Source organism: Pelobates fuscus, chromosome 4, assembly GCF_036172605.1.
Source record: "Pelobates fuscus isolate aPelFus1 chromosome 4, aPelFus1.pri, whole genome shotgun sequence".
NCBI lineage: Eukaryota > Metazoa > Chordata > Amphibia > Anura > Pelobatidae > Pelobates > Pelobates fuscus.
The window spans coordinates 359,520,319-359,536,990 of NC_086320.1; positions in this window are offsets into that span (position 1 = coordinate 359,520,319).

The window sequence follows — 16,672 nt, forward strand, 5'->3', positions numbered from 1 at the left end:
GATATAGATTTATCTGGCTGGTGCAAGGCTTGGAACAAAAAGAGAAAGTGTAGCCGAGGAACTGCATAAAACACTTAAACAGAACATGAACTGCTAATTAGAGGGACAATGAGAATGATAGAGCAAAACACTAAATGCTCATTGTAACCATTTTTCTAGGGCAGTATACAAGCAGAACAGGAAATACAAATAGATCTTGTGATAACAGGTTTCACTTAACAGATTAATGTTCTGAGAATTTAATGCATTGTCGAAAAACATGCTTCAATATACGGGTGTAAATATCTGCACCTTTATAAATGTATACATGAATATCTTAGACAGGAGCACACAATACTGTAACAGTGTTTGGATGTGTTATACTTTAGTGCGCAAGGTGTTAGATGAGGCAACTGTCAGACAGACGATCTTTGTTAAGCCACAGTTTACAAAATATCTGTGGACAGGCAACTCATAATTAACCCCTTCTCTATTAAGTGGTTCACAAAAAAAAAAAAAACACCCACAGAATTTGAGTAATTAATGTATTTGTGTGTTTAAGTATTTATAGATAGCACACTATTTCATGGGAACAAAGACAAAAAGTTTGGTTGGACAAAAAAACTTAAAAATAATAATAATAATTTACCAAATAATGAAGATACATAAAAGAATCCAATGTTATCAATAAATAAAACTTCTCAACATGTAGACATGTTTCCCCATATTATCTATAATCCTCTAACATATGCATTATCCTTTAAGCACTCAGTTCTCCCCAAGCAGGACTTAAAATTTGTCCTACACTACTATCCAGGCCTTAGAAGTTACTCGCCACTCCAGGGGTAAATTTATATTCACCAGGGTTACATTTTCACTCGCCAATGGCTAGTGCAAGTGTACAATTTGAGCCCTGTGATCCCATGTATATTGCATATGTGGTCAATATACCATTTTATTGGCTATATCATATCACCCACACATTGCAGCCATGTTGCCTCTTTGGACACACATACACAAATACACACACATACAAACGCCGTTACACACACTCTGATACATGTGCACATATTCACTCTCTGATATACACAAATACACTGATACATTTACACACATACACACACAAATACACAGATGCACAGAGACACAATTAAACACAGGCACATATTGACAGATACAGACACAAAATTAAAGTGTTTGTTGCTGTGTGTATTACTACCTCTCTGTGTCTGGCATTGTGTTACTGTATATGCTCTTGGGGGGTGGGGGAGGAGTGTGGGGGTGTGACCGGGTGAGTGACAGAGTGAGTGTGTTTTTGGGGTGACTGTGTGTGAGGGTTAAATATGGGGGTGATTGTTACAATGTGATTGTGTGTGGGGGGATGTGACAGGGTGTGTGTGAAGGCTGCATTTCTCTGTACAGCCTCTCCACACAGTGATATATATATATAATTTTTTTTATTTTTTTTTATTGAGCCCTCCTCCTGCTTTCCTTTTTTTGCAATGATGAGGGCATTGATTCATATTCTCTGGTGGTCAAGCAGATTTCCCAACTTTAGCTAAAGATTGTTGTTTTCACTAACCTAACGTTTTGAATTGTGTAAATCATGTTTTGTTCATTGTTGGACAGAAGAAAATCTCAGATAATATAGTATGACTAAGACACGGTCCGTTATATTTTCACAGAAGCAGAAATTCTATTGTGACTAAAAAGATAAATAAAAATGGACACATACTCTGCTTACAAGTACTTTCAAAGAACCTGATGGGATTTCTGGGAATGCAGGTTTCTACAAATACCATCAGAATGCAAAATAATATATGCATGTAGGTATAAATAAATAAAAAATACTTTGAATATACATCTGATATATGTATGTATAAAAAGAGTATAGAAACTGACCACTTGTAAAATGTGCTACCAAATTCCCAAAATCTAGCCATAACACAGACAAGCATTTTGACATCTTAAAAAGCACGAGTTTATTTAATTAGACACAATTTTACATGAAAGAATCTTCAATGTATACCTGCAACACAGTTTAAAAACATACAAGTCTATTTCTAGTTATATTTTAGTTGAATGGCACGTATAACACGAGAATTTTTATTATTCACTATTCTGGGAAATCTGAAGAGTTGACGAGCTAATTTGAAAATGTAAGATCAATATAACTGGAAATGTAGCCATATGTGGTTTAAGGTGTGTGTTTTTTGCCTTGCAGTTCCCTTGTCAAATCTCCTCAATTTCTAGTGAATAATGACATAGATATTATATTGTAACCTGGCGTCACTTATATTTTTAGGATTTAATGATAGATGGACAAATATATGGAAACCAAACACTGTTATCATCTATGTAAGAAGCTTGCCAGTAGTAAACATTAAAGTGTCAAATGCCAATGCTTAGCAAATGCTGCATTTAGCTAGTATGTGTCAAGATTCCACTAAGTTGAAGAGTAATATCTTTCATTCCACTATATATAGAGAGAGAATCTTCACACTTCATTTGCACAGAGAAAGAAAGATTTTATTTCAAACATGATATCTATTAAACTAAATGCTAAACCCCTTTTGTTAGGTAGCAACACATTGCTCTGCTTGTTTAATGCCAGATACGCCATAAAAAGAGACTTATCTGTCAAGTAGCATTCAAAGTCTGTTGGAACCATGATATTGTAGAAGTTTGTTGGTTGTATGCAAGTGAAGGGCAAAATCAGAGGAGAAGATGACAATATTAGCGTGTATCATTATAATGGATTCAAGCAGAACTAAACAATGTGGTTAATTCCCACTAGTGTAGGTTATATTGCACCGTCTCTTATGGGAGAAGAAAACGTAAAATGAGGAAGAGAAAATCAGAGAGGAAGATAAAAACTAGAAAAGGACAGTATCACCAAGGCCAGGGATGCAAAGGGGGAGAAGGAGAAGAATTGATCAACAGTGTCAAAAGTGGCAGAAATATTAAGAAGTAAAGGTAGAGAATAATAGTCTTTGCATTTGTCTGTCACTAAGTTATTCGGCAGCTTGGTCCGGGCACTCTGGAATGTTGGGAGAGGAAGCCAGACTATAGTGGTTCGAGTAAGTTCAGATAGTCTGTAAGTCCAGTATGAACAAGTCTTTCAGGGAATTTGAAAAAAAGGGAAGAAGAGAAGTAGTATGATAGCTAGTCCTAGCATCAGGTTCAACAGAAGTTTTTTTTTTTTTTAGCATGGGTTTGATCACCGCATGCTTGAGGAATGAGTAGAAAATGTCAGAGAAAAGAGAGACATTGAAAATTGTAGTCCAAGATGGGACAGTTGCAGATGAGAGAAATTGAGTATAATGCAAGGGAATGGGATCAAGGGAGCATGTGGTAGGGCATGAAGAAAGGAAACCTCCTCAAGCTTAACACAAAACAAGAAGGATGAAACAAAGTGTAGAGGAGGAGGCCAAGCTAAGAGCAAGACATTTGAGTGGAGAAGCGAGCAAGGCAAATTATTTTTAGATGTTGTCAATCTATTCTGTGAAGCAAGATGCAAGATTGTTAGCAGTGCGATTAGTAGATGGTGGAAGTGAAATGGGGTGCCTTAGTGAATTAAAAGTTTGAAAGAGGCACAAGAGGGTCATGTGAGAAAGTGGAGATGAAGAAGGTGAAGTATGTTTGTTTGTATGGCGAGAGCGAGAGCTCAGGTATAGAAATGCAACATAAATTTATAGTGCAGGGGGTCAGCCATACTACACGACTACATTCTGCTGCCTCAGAGCGCATTTGGAAGTATAGGGTGGATCTGGTTTGCCAGGTGGTGAGCCGTTGTTGAATATTATTTATTTAGTGTACTTTAAGGGGTAGAGTTCTGAAGGATAGATGCCATAGAAGGACATGTGGTAGCTGAGATTGGTGAGAGGAGAGGTTAAATTGCAAAGGAAAGATGTTTCAGATCAAAGGATTTCAGGTTTATGCAAAGTCTATTTCTCCCCCTGCAGATATGTATTGGCCAAGCATTCTTGTAGAGTAAGGACTTTCTCAAGAGGTCCTAATGCAGATATTCTAGCATTACGGGAAGAGTGGCTGTGCTCAAATAATACATTTGGGAGATAATTCCTGGAAATCTTCAGAAATTACAGGCTGAATGACAGGGAAACATGTTATGCAGAAGTATAGCTGTCCTTATCCAAAATGGTGTGCGGATCACTGCCATGGAATATGGTATGTATGGGTACCCAGTATCTCTGTGGCTTTGAGAAAATGTGTATTGCAACCTAGAGGCTTTGAGTTTCACAGCAACATTTTAAAAAGAGTGGAATGGGACAGTGCTGGCTTGACAGGGATTTTGGTCCTCTTGACTTCCATTGAAAACAGAAGGCTTCATGGCCATTTCTGCACTAAATATCCAACTGTCAACCAGTAGTTGACGATTTCTTTGATTAATGTGGTTTTGGCGAGGAGCCTTTAAAACTGTTCATTACTGTCAGCTTTCCTCTTGGAATTTACATCTTTCAAATGGTTGAATGCAATATTACATTGACCTTGATAAAGGGGAAGTATCATGAAAACACATAATATGATAAGTTGTAATATACATTAATGCAGTGGCTTCCAAACCAGTCCTCAAGGCACATCTACCAGTCTGGAATTTAGGGATTACCCAGTTGTGTCTAAGGTGTTTTTAGAAAGAAAAAGAAAATCTTGACACAACTGGGTAATCCCTAAATTCTGGACTGGTAGGCGTGCCTCGAGCACTAGTTTGGAAACCATCGCACTAATGCGTGATACTTTGCAATGTTGTAACTGACAAAGACATTTAAAATATATTTTGGCTCTCAATACCTCCTCCTATGTTGATGACATCACTGCCAAACAACAAATGAACCAAGATGATCGACCACCTCTAAGCCATGCCCATCAAGCTTCTGTCAGTGACCCAAACAATTAGACAGTCCAACTTCTGTGTGTAGAATCCATGGAACACAGCAGCTCACTGTGGAAAAATTAGAATTTACCAGCATAAAAAAATAAAAAAAACCTGCATATCTTTAAAAATAAATGGTCAGTACAACTTTGCAAATGAAACATACATAAATATATGCTATAATATATTCAAAGTTACTATTTATGATGTTATGTTATATTTTTAATAAAGTTGAAAAACGAAAACTCATTGCCATAGTACATACAAAAACGTTAAAGGATTATCGAGAGAAAAGTTAACAGGCCTACTTATCTATATAAACCATCGAACTTCCACAGGTTCGGTCTACCACACTTTACTGCTAAATCAAATCATGCAAACCACCGTGACAAATAGCAATGCACCGCTAAGCTACCACATCTACCTAAATTATCTTTATATCTTCAAAATTAACAGGAAACTCCTGAGGTTATGATGTGCTTCAGAAAAAATAAATGCTGTAAAAATGTTTAACACCCTTCTTTTTTGCTTTGCAAAGCATTACTCCTTGTGCTAAACAGGTTAACAAAGAACACAGGAAAATTAAGTTTCAGCAATTGTCACCGTCAAATAAATGACGAGAGGGCATTGGGGCCAAATCTGAACATGAGCTACTGGTCACTTGAGTGAAACCTGTCTCGAGAGTTAGCAGACACTTAATAAATTTACGGACATGCCTCGCTGCCATGGTCTACATTTCGAAAAAACCTTTTAGCTAACTCATATTTGCTGACTCCTGAAACCATGATTTATCACCACTTCGAAGTGACCCAGCTCAATTCCTACCATTACCATTTATTCTAAAACTCCAGATGTGAAAATTAAATCACGAATGTGGTCCGAGATAATAAAACAATAGCACAAATATATAAATGCTTTTAGCCTCATCGTCGGGGGTTATTCAATAAAATGAGAATTGTCGAGAATTCAAAGCGAATCTCTAATTAAAGGCCAAAGTAGCTGAATTAGAAGCACAGCTGGCTTGAAGAATTTTTCCAATTCAGCTCATTTGACCTTATACTCGAAATTCACTTTTAATTTGTGTAGAACCCTCTACCTTTTGTTTTAGTTTGTTTATATAGTACTGTCTTCTTCCCAATTGTATAGCGCTACAGAGCATGTCAGTGCTTTATAAATGCCAGTAATAAATAATAAATTCCTGACAATTTCCACTTTAGTAAATAACCCTACATGTGTTTTTGTATGTTATGAATATGTTTAACTCTGTCATCACACCAGCTAAAACATAGGTGCCAAAAGACCAGAATGTCCCCAGACAGTCCTGCATTTTGGTATAAATAAGTATAAAATAAGTCCCAGGGACATGTCCTGCATTTTGAATTCTAATGCCAGATTGCAAAATGCAGGTGGGAGCTTGGCATTATGACAAGGCTCCATGATTGGTCTGCTTGTGGGGGAAGGGCTATAAGTCAGCCTGGCCACCCGCTGGCCCGTTTTCTGGGTTGGTCCTCCTCTTTCATGTAAGTACTGAGCAGCTTGCACAGCACAAAGGAGGGCAGGGAAGATTTGTAAGTATGGCTAAAATATATTCTCTATCTCCCTCATGTAAGCCAACTCACTTCCACCCTGAACTCTAGACTTACTGTATAATACCCAAGACACCGACACCACTCACTATTGCGTCTGTTGCTATTACAATTTCTAATGGAGAAGGCCTTTCATTACTGCCTCAGTTATGGCCCAGTGACAGTCCAGGCCCCAGGCTGTTGCAAGAGAATATATCTGCTTGTCTTCAACAGGTTTGGTACAGCTCCATAACTAGTAGTGTAGTATGAGTTTACAGATTGCCAGGGGGGTTATTATACCATATTCCAACATATTGTTCTCTGGAGGCTTCAATTCTGTCCTCTTTACACTCTTCCTGCTTGATTCTTATTAATAATTATTGTGCTTCTGGCATGTTGGAATTGAACTGTGCAACCTTTAATGCTGATCATGACAGCCATGTTGTTGTTGTTTTTTTTAACCATTTTGTTTTTCTTGGGTCACTAATAATCTACGTAAAGGGCCCAGTGTAAGACGCTAGATAATAAATATTAAATAAAACAATAATTTAGAAACTAAAGAGTTTTTTAAAGTTGGAAAAAAAATCTTTTTTCCAGCTTGGATCTTTTGGTTTAAATATCTGCAATTTGGTTTTCTCAGTTTACTGTATAGTGAAATCATACTAAAGATTATGATGTCACAGTAAATTGACCTATCTAGACCACTCACGTAAGACCAGCTTTACATACTGATTTTGGGGGGAAAGAGACGGACCCTGCAGTCTCTGAAGTGTAAACACTGCCTGTGCTTCCAAATACCACTTCAAGTGACTGTGACTCAAACAGCCACTAGCTGTGCTTCCTGGTGCAGGTCCTGTAATCTTTGCAGGACCGACGTTTGCCATAGAGATGTATTGAGTCAATGTATCTCTATGAGTAGATTCACTATCCCTGCCCCCCAAATGCTTCCCTATGGGGGAAGCATAGGTTTGGCTAAGATCAGTAATGATGATTAATGCCATTTTCCTCCAAGATCCTCGAGAGAGTTATGTACACCAGACTGACTGACTTTCTCGAATCCAACTCTCTGCTTGACCCCTTCAGTCTGGATTCCGCACTGGTCATTCTGTCGAAACGGCTCTGACCAAAGTATGCAACGATTTAATTGCTGCTAAATCTCGCAGCCATTACTGGGGGAAAGAAGGTGAGTAAAATAGCTTTATTTTATTATTTACAGGGGCAATAATGTAAAATAGGCCTTAGATAACTCGTCATACATGTTTGCATTCCTAATGATATAGTTTAATGTAAATATATATATTCCATTTTTTGCCAGTCTATTACATAATAAACCTGTTTATTGTCTATAAATTTAGTTTTTTTTTAAAGATGTTATACACAAATAAAGGTTATTCCTACAACTTAATCTTCCTGTAAACCAGTACTTTCCTTTTTGAAGTAATGAAGCCATCCTTTTCAAAGTAATGCTTGATAAATACAGTACAGTGGGGCAGGGCCAGATTAAGAGCCCAGTGGGCCTGGTGCTGACAATTATGATGGGCCTATTTACAGAATCTTATCGACCAAAAACACAAACAATCATACCTCCCAAGCATCGTGTATCTGATGGAGATGGTGTTGGAGGGGAACTCAAAGGATGCAGCTATAAGAAAACACATACTCTATGCTAATCTCTCTCTAATTTATGCTTTCATCTTTCAAGTAAATCCATACCCCCTAACAGCAGTGTCCAGTGAAGCAGGAAGTCAATGGGTGGGGTAAAAGGGTGGGCCACTGGCGCGAATCACGCGACCACACCTGCCAAAAGGGGTGAACATGCCCAAAAAGGAGGCATGTTTGTCCAAAGAACTGGAAGGCCAGCCTGGCATGAATGCCTGTCAGGCTGCATGCCAATCATGCAGGCTGTCCAACTAAGGGCATACTATGCAGACAGCACCCTGAACTTTACATAAATGCATCAAATGATATGCCTACTCCACGCTTTCTAAGGACTGTCCCCTAGCACTCACATGTCCACTTGTCTCCTTATCATCTTACTAGCAGGCAGAAGTTCCTGGTATATAGTCTGGGACAGAGAAAATGTGTATGTAGTGAGTGTAGAAGAAAGGGGACATGCCACAGTGTTAGAGAGACCAAAGTCTGCATTATCTAAACTAATTTTATTGTCACCCAGTCCACACATGTTTTGTTCCCATACATCCCTCTTAAGCTTCCAAACTTAAAGGGACACTATAGTCACCAGAACAACTACAGCTTATTGTATTTGTTTTGGTAAGTAGAATCATTCCCTCCAGGTTTTTTGCAGTAAACACTGTCTTTTCAGAGAAATTAACTCTGATATCGACTCCTAGAGGTGCCTCCTGGGGCAATACTACCTAGTGTGCAGAACTGCCATTCAGTGTCTCCACCCTCTGCATGCAGAATTTTCCTCATAGAGATGCATTGAATCAATTTATCTTCATGAGGAGATGCTGATTGGCCAGGGCTATGTTTGACTTGTGCTGGCTCTGCCCCTGATCAGTTCAGAGGCAGACAGGGACAGAGCCAGCAGCTGCAGACTTGAATACAAGTAAGAGTTTACTATATTTAGGGAGGCAAGAGGGGGCCAGTGGGGCTAAATGGTGGTTTTAACATAAGGTTAGAAATACATGGTTGTGTTCCTGACCCTATAGTGTTCCTTTAAGCAAGAGTATGTGAAGAGTAGTAAGGGTTGCCACCTTTCTTGGAAAAAAATACCAGCCTTATACATTTATATAATTAATTAGTTATGTGTGACATCACATGATGTAAATCACAAGGAGTGACATAAGAGAAAATTCTGTAAAATCACCAACAAACTACTCACAGTTTGATTCTGCTGTATAGATGGACTGCTCCCAGTGTCTCCCTGTCTCCCAGTGTCTCAGTCTCGCAAGTCACCCAGTCTCTCAGTGTCCCTATGTATCACAGTGTCAGTGTCCCCATGTCGCCCAGTCCCCTAGTCTCCCAGTGTTTCCATTTCTCCCAGTGTCCCCATGTCTCACTGTGTCCCCATGTCACTGAGAGACCCGGGGACACTGAGACACTTGGGGACACCGGGAGACATGGGACACTGAGACACTTGGGGACACAGGAAGACATGGAGACACTGAGTCACTAGGGACACTGGGAGACATGGGGAAACTGGAAGCCATGGGGACACTGAGACTTGGGGACACAGACACTGGGAGATTAGGGGACACTGAGAGACTAGGGGATACTGTGTGTCTCTGTGTCCCAATGTCTTAGTGTCTCCCAATGTCCCTATGTCTCAGTGTCCCCATGTGTGTCAGTGTCCCCATTTCTCCCATTGTCCCCCTAGTGTCTCAGTGTCCCCGTGTTTTACAGTGTCCCCAAGTGTCTCAGTGTCCCCAGGTCTCCCAGTATCCCCTAGTGTCTGTGTCCCCATGTGTGCCCTAGTTTCTCAGTGTCCCTTAGTGTCTCACTGTCCCCATGTCTCCATGCTGCCTTTCCCCATCCCTCACTTACTTGAACTGTAGAGCTGCTGTCTGCTTACCCACGGATCAGTGAGTAGTAGAGAAAGGGAGGGAGGGATAGGCTGTTACTTCCTATCCCTGCCTCTCTCCACGCACAGTGACCCCTACTGGCCGGTGCTGGTATTGCAGAGTAATTTCCGTTTATACTAAGAAAAATACCTGCATTTGTATTGACAGTATTACTGCAATACTGGCACTGGACAGGCAGCCTCAAATACCAGCTGTGCCAGTAAAATACCAGTTAGGTGGCAAACCTAAGAGTAGTGTTTTTTTTTTTTTTTTTTTAAATGGGCCTATTCCATGGGCCTGGGCCTGGAGCTGCAGCTCCATCAGCCCCTATGTTAATACGGCCCTGCAGTGGGGATAGTTTCACTTCAGTATTCTCAGTTTCCTTTTAAGCAGTTACTAAGTGGATTTCACATGTCAGTTTCCTACAGTTATAATTTAAACTATTATTATAATTATTATTATTACTGGCATTTATAAAGCACCAACATATTCTGCAACGCTGTACAATTGGAGAGAAAGGCATTAAGATAAAAACAGACCAATACAAATTGTAAAGAGTGCCCTGCCAGAGCTGAGATCTACCCACTGAAGCTCTTTAATACTGACTGTTTTGATAGACAGCCCATGAGCTTACAATTTAAACTTGATGTAAACATTTTATGATTGGCCGATTATAGGAGTCCATTTTTGTCTCCTCAACCTCAGGTTTCAGGAAGCTACCCTCAACTGTCAACTAGTTGGGTTTTGGAAAAGTTAGAATTCCATGTTTCAGTTTTGGAAGTCTAATGTCAGATGACGCTACAACCTGCTGCTCGGCTAACCCTTCCTCAATTACAGTACAGAGTGAGGCGTGAGGCAGAACCGCTGGGCGCCAGAACTTCAAATTCAGGATTAAAGCATTTCTAAACAGTTTAATCCCAGAAGGCATGAAGACGTCTGGACACTTATATCTCTATAAACATTTAAACAATCTTACATTTTTTTTTCTATGTGGATAGGGGAGTGTTTCTTTAAATTGCATTGCTCAAACGGATATCATTTCACATTATCACATATCACATTCATGCAAATTAATTCTGTACGCGCTGCATTGACTGTGCATAGTAATAACTAATTTCAAATTGCTGTCTATAGTCCATTTCCTGTTAGAAACAGAACCAAAAGGTGATCTAAGTTGTGTGAGGCGTCATTAGTCAGCCTGAAACAAGAGTTCTGTGCAGGGTAATGTCAATTTTGTGCATGTTTAAAATCTGCCTATGTTCTCCCCTCAGCCCACCCTCCCACACATCCATCCTCAGCGATGATAAGTAACATCAGCGTAGGAGTATAGGGCGGCAGGGAGAGTTAAAATTGGTACAAATTTTAGCTATATTCTTTATTCAGTTATTTATTTATTTTACGTTCTAGCTATATATATTTTTTTTTATTTTGTTGTTTGCTTTTCTTTTTGGGAAGGGAGTATAGAAAGGGTTAGTCTGACCAAAAACAGTTATTATTTTAAATACTGTTTTTTGGGGGGATGGAGTAACCCTATAACAATTAAAATACATCCAGAGATACATAAAGCAACAATCTGAATGAAATTGATAAAACATAGCCCAGAATACACCAGGTATGTTGTGCTTGGATGTATCGGACAAGTGGCGTTAACCTATACGTGGACATTTCCGTTACCAACATAAAAACTGAACTTTTTGTTGAATTTTATTATTTTTTTAAAGTGGCACAAAAAGCACTAAGACCATTCCATCTCAAAAAGGTGACCTGGATGCAGTGCCCCTATTATTTTAGCATGTAATGAAAAATATTGCCATTTGGTTGAAGCGGCAATGTTTAAGCACACCTCTAGTGGTCTTCCTGACAGCCACTAGAGTTGCTTCCACTGCAACGAGCGAGTTTGACTTGGTCATGTAACGTTCAACATTCATGATGACATCGGACATCATCAAATGCGGGTCATAGGAAAGTGTTCCTTTAATTAATATTGTCTGTCTGCAGGCATCCTCTGTCCCAATTCTTAGTGTCTCCTTAGGCGCTAAATGTGCTCTTTCATTGGTTTCTATGAAATAACTTATACACGTGCAACCTTTAATTAAAATACAACTGTGGATTCTATTACTGGTTCAAGTAGCTCAGTGGTAGTCAACCTTTTTCTAACTACCGCCCACTAATGCATCTTTTTGGTTGAAAAAATTTCCTTACCGCCCACCAGTTTTCGCGCAAGTGCAGAATATTTTTTTCGAAAGGAGGGTGTTTTAAACAAAATAAATGTATGTACATTTATCTTTTTATTTCCAATTAATGCATGTTTATAATGTTTTTAACTTTATAAAGTTTAATGAGAAAACAATAAAGTAAATTGAAATTACCTTTACTAGTGATTAATGAGATTCTTGAGGTTGATGCTGCAAGGCTAAATATTTGATATCTGGTTCGATTTTCTTAAGGAACAAACGAAGGTCTCCTCTTTCGGTGATATTCAGACGACTTCTCTGTTTGCGCATAATATGATTTCTCATCTGTGCGTCAGCTCCCCTCTTCTCCCTCCTCAATTCCCCTCCCCAGCTTTTTTTTCCCTTTTTTTAACCTTCCTTATAGCAATTCCCAGTAGAAAGGCTGAGCTAGGTATCCCACTATAACAGACTGGCACACATACATACATACATACAGACACACAAGACACACATACATACATACAGACAGACAGGCACACACACACACAAGACATACATACAAAGACACATACACACATACAGACAGACACACATACATACACACATATATACAGACAGACACACACGACACATACAAAGACAGACATACAGACACACACAAGACATACATACAAAGACACACACACAAAAGACATACAAACAAAGACACACACACACACAAGACATACATACAAAGACACACACACACACACACACAAGACATACATACAAAGACACACACACGACATACATACAAAGACACACACAAGACATACATACAAAGACACACACACGACATACATACAAAGACAAGACACATATTAATACAGACACACACATACATAAGACACACATACAGACACAAACAAGACATACATACAAAGACAAGACACACATATATACAGACATACACACACACACAAGACACATACATAAGACACACATACAGACACACACAAGACATACAAAGACAAGACACACATATATACAGACAAACACACACACACAAGACATATACATAAAAACAACAACCTGGCTGTCATGATCAGCATTAAAGATTGCACAGTTCAATTCCAACATGCCAGAAGCACAATAATTATTAATAAGAATACAAGACATACATACAAAGACAAGACACACATATACAGACATACACACACAAGACACATACATAAGACACACACAAGACATACATACAAAGACAAGACACACATATATACAGACATACACACACAAGACACATGCATAAGACACACATACAGACACACACAAGACATACATACAGACACACACAAGACATACATAGAAAGACACATACACAAACAAACACACATTATATTTAAGTCACCCTCCTGTTTCCTACCTTTAAAGTGCAGGAGGGTGACTTTCCCTGGGGTCCAGTGGTGGCTCAGGTGGATGGGAGTCAGAGTTCCCACTCTGACTCCCTCCTCCTTCTTCCTCCCGCGCAGCTCTCAGTATGCTGGGAGGAGTGACCGGGGAATCACTTCCTCCCAGCAGAGATGATGTCATCACAGGGGGCACGGTCGCGCTGTTAAAGCGCCCAGCGCTGACCAGGCCCCCTCACAATCCACATCCATCGGGTGGCCCTGTCAGCATGAGCCACCGGATGGACCCCTCCATATGCGGCCCCGGCGGTTTGCCGCCGGGGCCGCAAGTGGTGATGGCAGTACCCAGTCACAGGGGTACCGCCAGCTCGCGCCCGCCCGCCTGCCCAATCAATCACCCAATCTGTAAAAAAAATTGGAAATCCCTACCGCCCACCTGGAATCCTGAAACGCCCACTAGTGGGCGGTAGGGACCAGGTTGACGACCCATGAAGTAGCTTCTTTCATCGGCTTTCATGAAAGAATCTAACTTGGGGAAGGACTGCTGCAGGCTGTTTGGTTTTCAGTTCAATTTACAGCTTAGCTACAAATGCCCTATGAACAAAACATAAAAATTGCTGCTGTCGATTAATGAATTAATTGGGCCCATGCTCGTATTAAAAATAATGGCGACTTCAAGATTTACAGGATTTAGCACCTTCTTGATCTGTGATCTGCATCTTCACCTAAATGAAAAATGGCATTGGTGCATATATGCCCATTCAATAATCCTTCTTATAAACTACATCAGAAAAATGTGCTAATAAAACTACACTGTACTTTGAACTCAGTTGCTTTAGTGAGACTAAAAGCCCATTATAAGCATATCTAAAAGGTCCTTCCTACATCAATTTATTATAAAAATCATTTTTTTTGTTTGTAGTGAGTGTGTTATCTGTCCATCTTTACATTAATAAACCGGGCATTTTTGTAAAATCCTCATTTACTCTGCTAGGCAAAGTAATGGCAAAAATTCTTTAAACTAATGATCATTATGTCTTTCTCCGTTTCCTGCTATTTACATGCATCACAATTCAGTAATGGACGTGATTTAAACGAGCAGGCACTGTGAATGTTAAATAAATTCTGAGTGCCCTGTATGCTGTAATGGGCTTTATACATGACTGCCTGAGAGAATATGGATTTAGAACACAGTCTGTTCTTACAAGCTTTGTCTTGCACCCTGTTTATAATTTGTGGAGGATTGGACGCTCACATGAGGATTGGGGAGAGATAAGAATTTAGTGCTGCTAATCCTTTTAGATAACAAACTTAATTTAATTTATGTTTAAGCTCCCTCTTATAAGCAGGATCCTATTCTCATTTGTTCCAGTGTTTTTAAAGCAATCTATTTTGATGGTTTTTAGGGGAGTGGGGGTGGGGGGGTTTGTGTATCTCAAGTTGCACTTTGGAAAGTCCACGTTGTCCACAGAAACTCAAGAAATAATCTTAAAGGGAACCTATCATGCCCCAAATAACTTGTGTTCATTAGGATGAGCAAACAATTCTATCTATACATTGTGCTAACAATTATTACTTGTTTCTTAATCAATTAATTGGATAATGCTGAAAATACCTAGACTGGTAAGTCATAGATTAAACCATAAATGTGTCTGGACTGGACATACCATCAAACATCACCACACTGCGGGGGAGAGGGGGTTTATAACAGAGAGACGTGTGTTTCTTGTGAAGACAAAACAAGACAGAAAGGCAATAAATTTCCTACAAAGTCCTAGGTACAAAGTGTATCATTAACTCAATTTGACAAACCATAACAAACTAATGCCTAATACAGAGTAGGCCCTGACCGCAAGGATGTAGCCAAACCAACCATATTTCAAATGTTTTTATTATTAGCTTGAAATGCAGATCGGTAAAACAGGAGACGGGAGTAGTTAAAAATAAAAAAAGAATCTGTTCTTAAAGACATTTGAGTGTTGTACCTTAAAACGTATCTGTCACCAACTTTTCGCTTTTGAATATTTTTATAAAGGTAACACTTTTATGAAATGCTCATACTAACTGTGAAGGAATTGTATTAACATGTTATCATAAGACAATGTGGAGACTTGGTCTCGTGGTCAAAGCCCAAGTTTGATAAAACTAGACAAAACTAGACATTGTGTCTTGATGACAAAATGCAAAATGTGCATTTTCCATCAAATTTTGTCAGTTTCTACAGCGGTCACCAGTCAGGGCAGGCCTTAGGGGTGTGCGAGCTGTGCGGCCGCACAGGGCGCCATGGTGCAGGGGGCGCCCTGCGGCCGCATAGCTCACACGGCATGTCTGTTAGCCGCAATGCTAAGAAGACATTTGCCTTGGTCGGCATTTTCCAGGGGGCGGCAAAAAAAGCCGCCCCCAAATGCCCAAGGCAAATGTCTTGTTAGCCTTGCGGCTAACAGACATGCCGGGCTGCTGGGCGGTCAGGCGGCGCTGGCGGGCGGCTGGCGAGGGAGCACTTCCTCTGAGCTGTATGCTCAGCTCCCTCGCGCGCCGCAGAGTGAGGCTGGGAGCCGGAATATGACGCCATATTCCGGCTCCCAGCCTCACTCTGCGGCGCGCGAGGGAGCTGAGCAAACAGCTCAGAGGAAGTGCTCCCTCGCCAGCCGCCCGCCAGCGCCGCCCGCCCGCCCAGCCCAGCAGCCACTGGACCACCAGGGAGGAAGAGACCCCCCCCCAGCATTCCCAAAGGTAAGGAGGCTGGGGGGGGGGTGTCTAAATAAATGTTAAAAAATGTGTTAATGTGGGTGAGTGTGTGTGTGTCTGTTAGTGTGTGTGTATGTTAGTGTGTGTCTGTGTCTGTTAGTGTGTGTGTGTGTGTGTGTCTGTTAGTGTGTGTCTGTGTCTGTTAGTGTGTGTGTATGTTAGTGTGTGTGTGTGTGTGTGTGTATGTTAGTGTGTGTGTGTGTATGTTAGTGTGTGTGTGTGTATGTTAGTGTGTGTGTGTTAGTGTGTGTCTGTGTGTCTGTGTGTGTGTATGTTAGTGTGTGTGTGTGTCTGTTAGTGTGTGTGTGTGTCTGTTAGTGTGTGTCTGTGAGTGTGTTTGTCTGTTAGTGAGTGTGTGTGTCTGACTGTGTGTGTGTGTGGCTGTCTGCCTGTGTGTGTGGCTGTC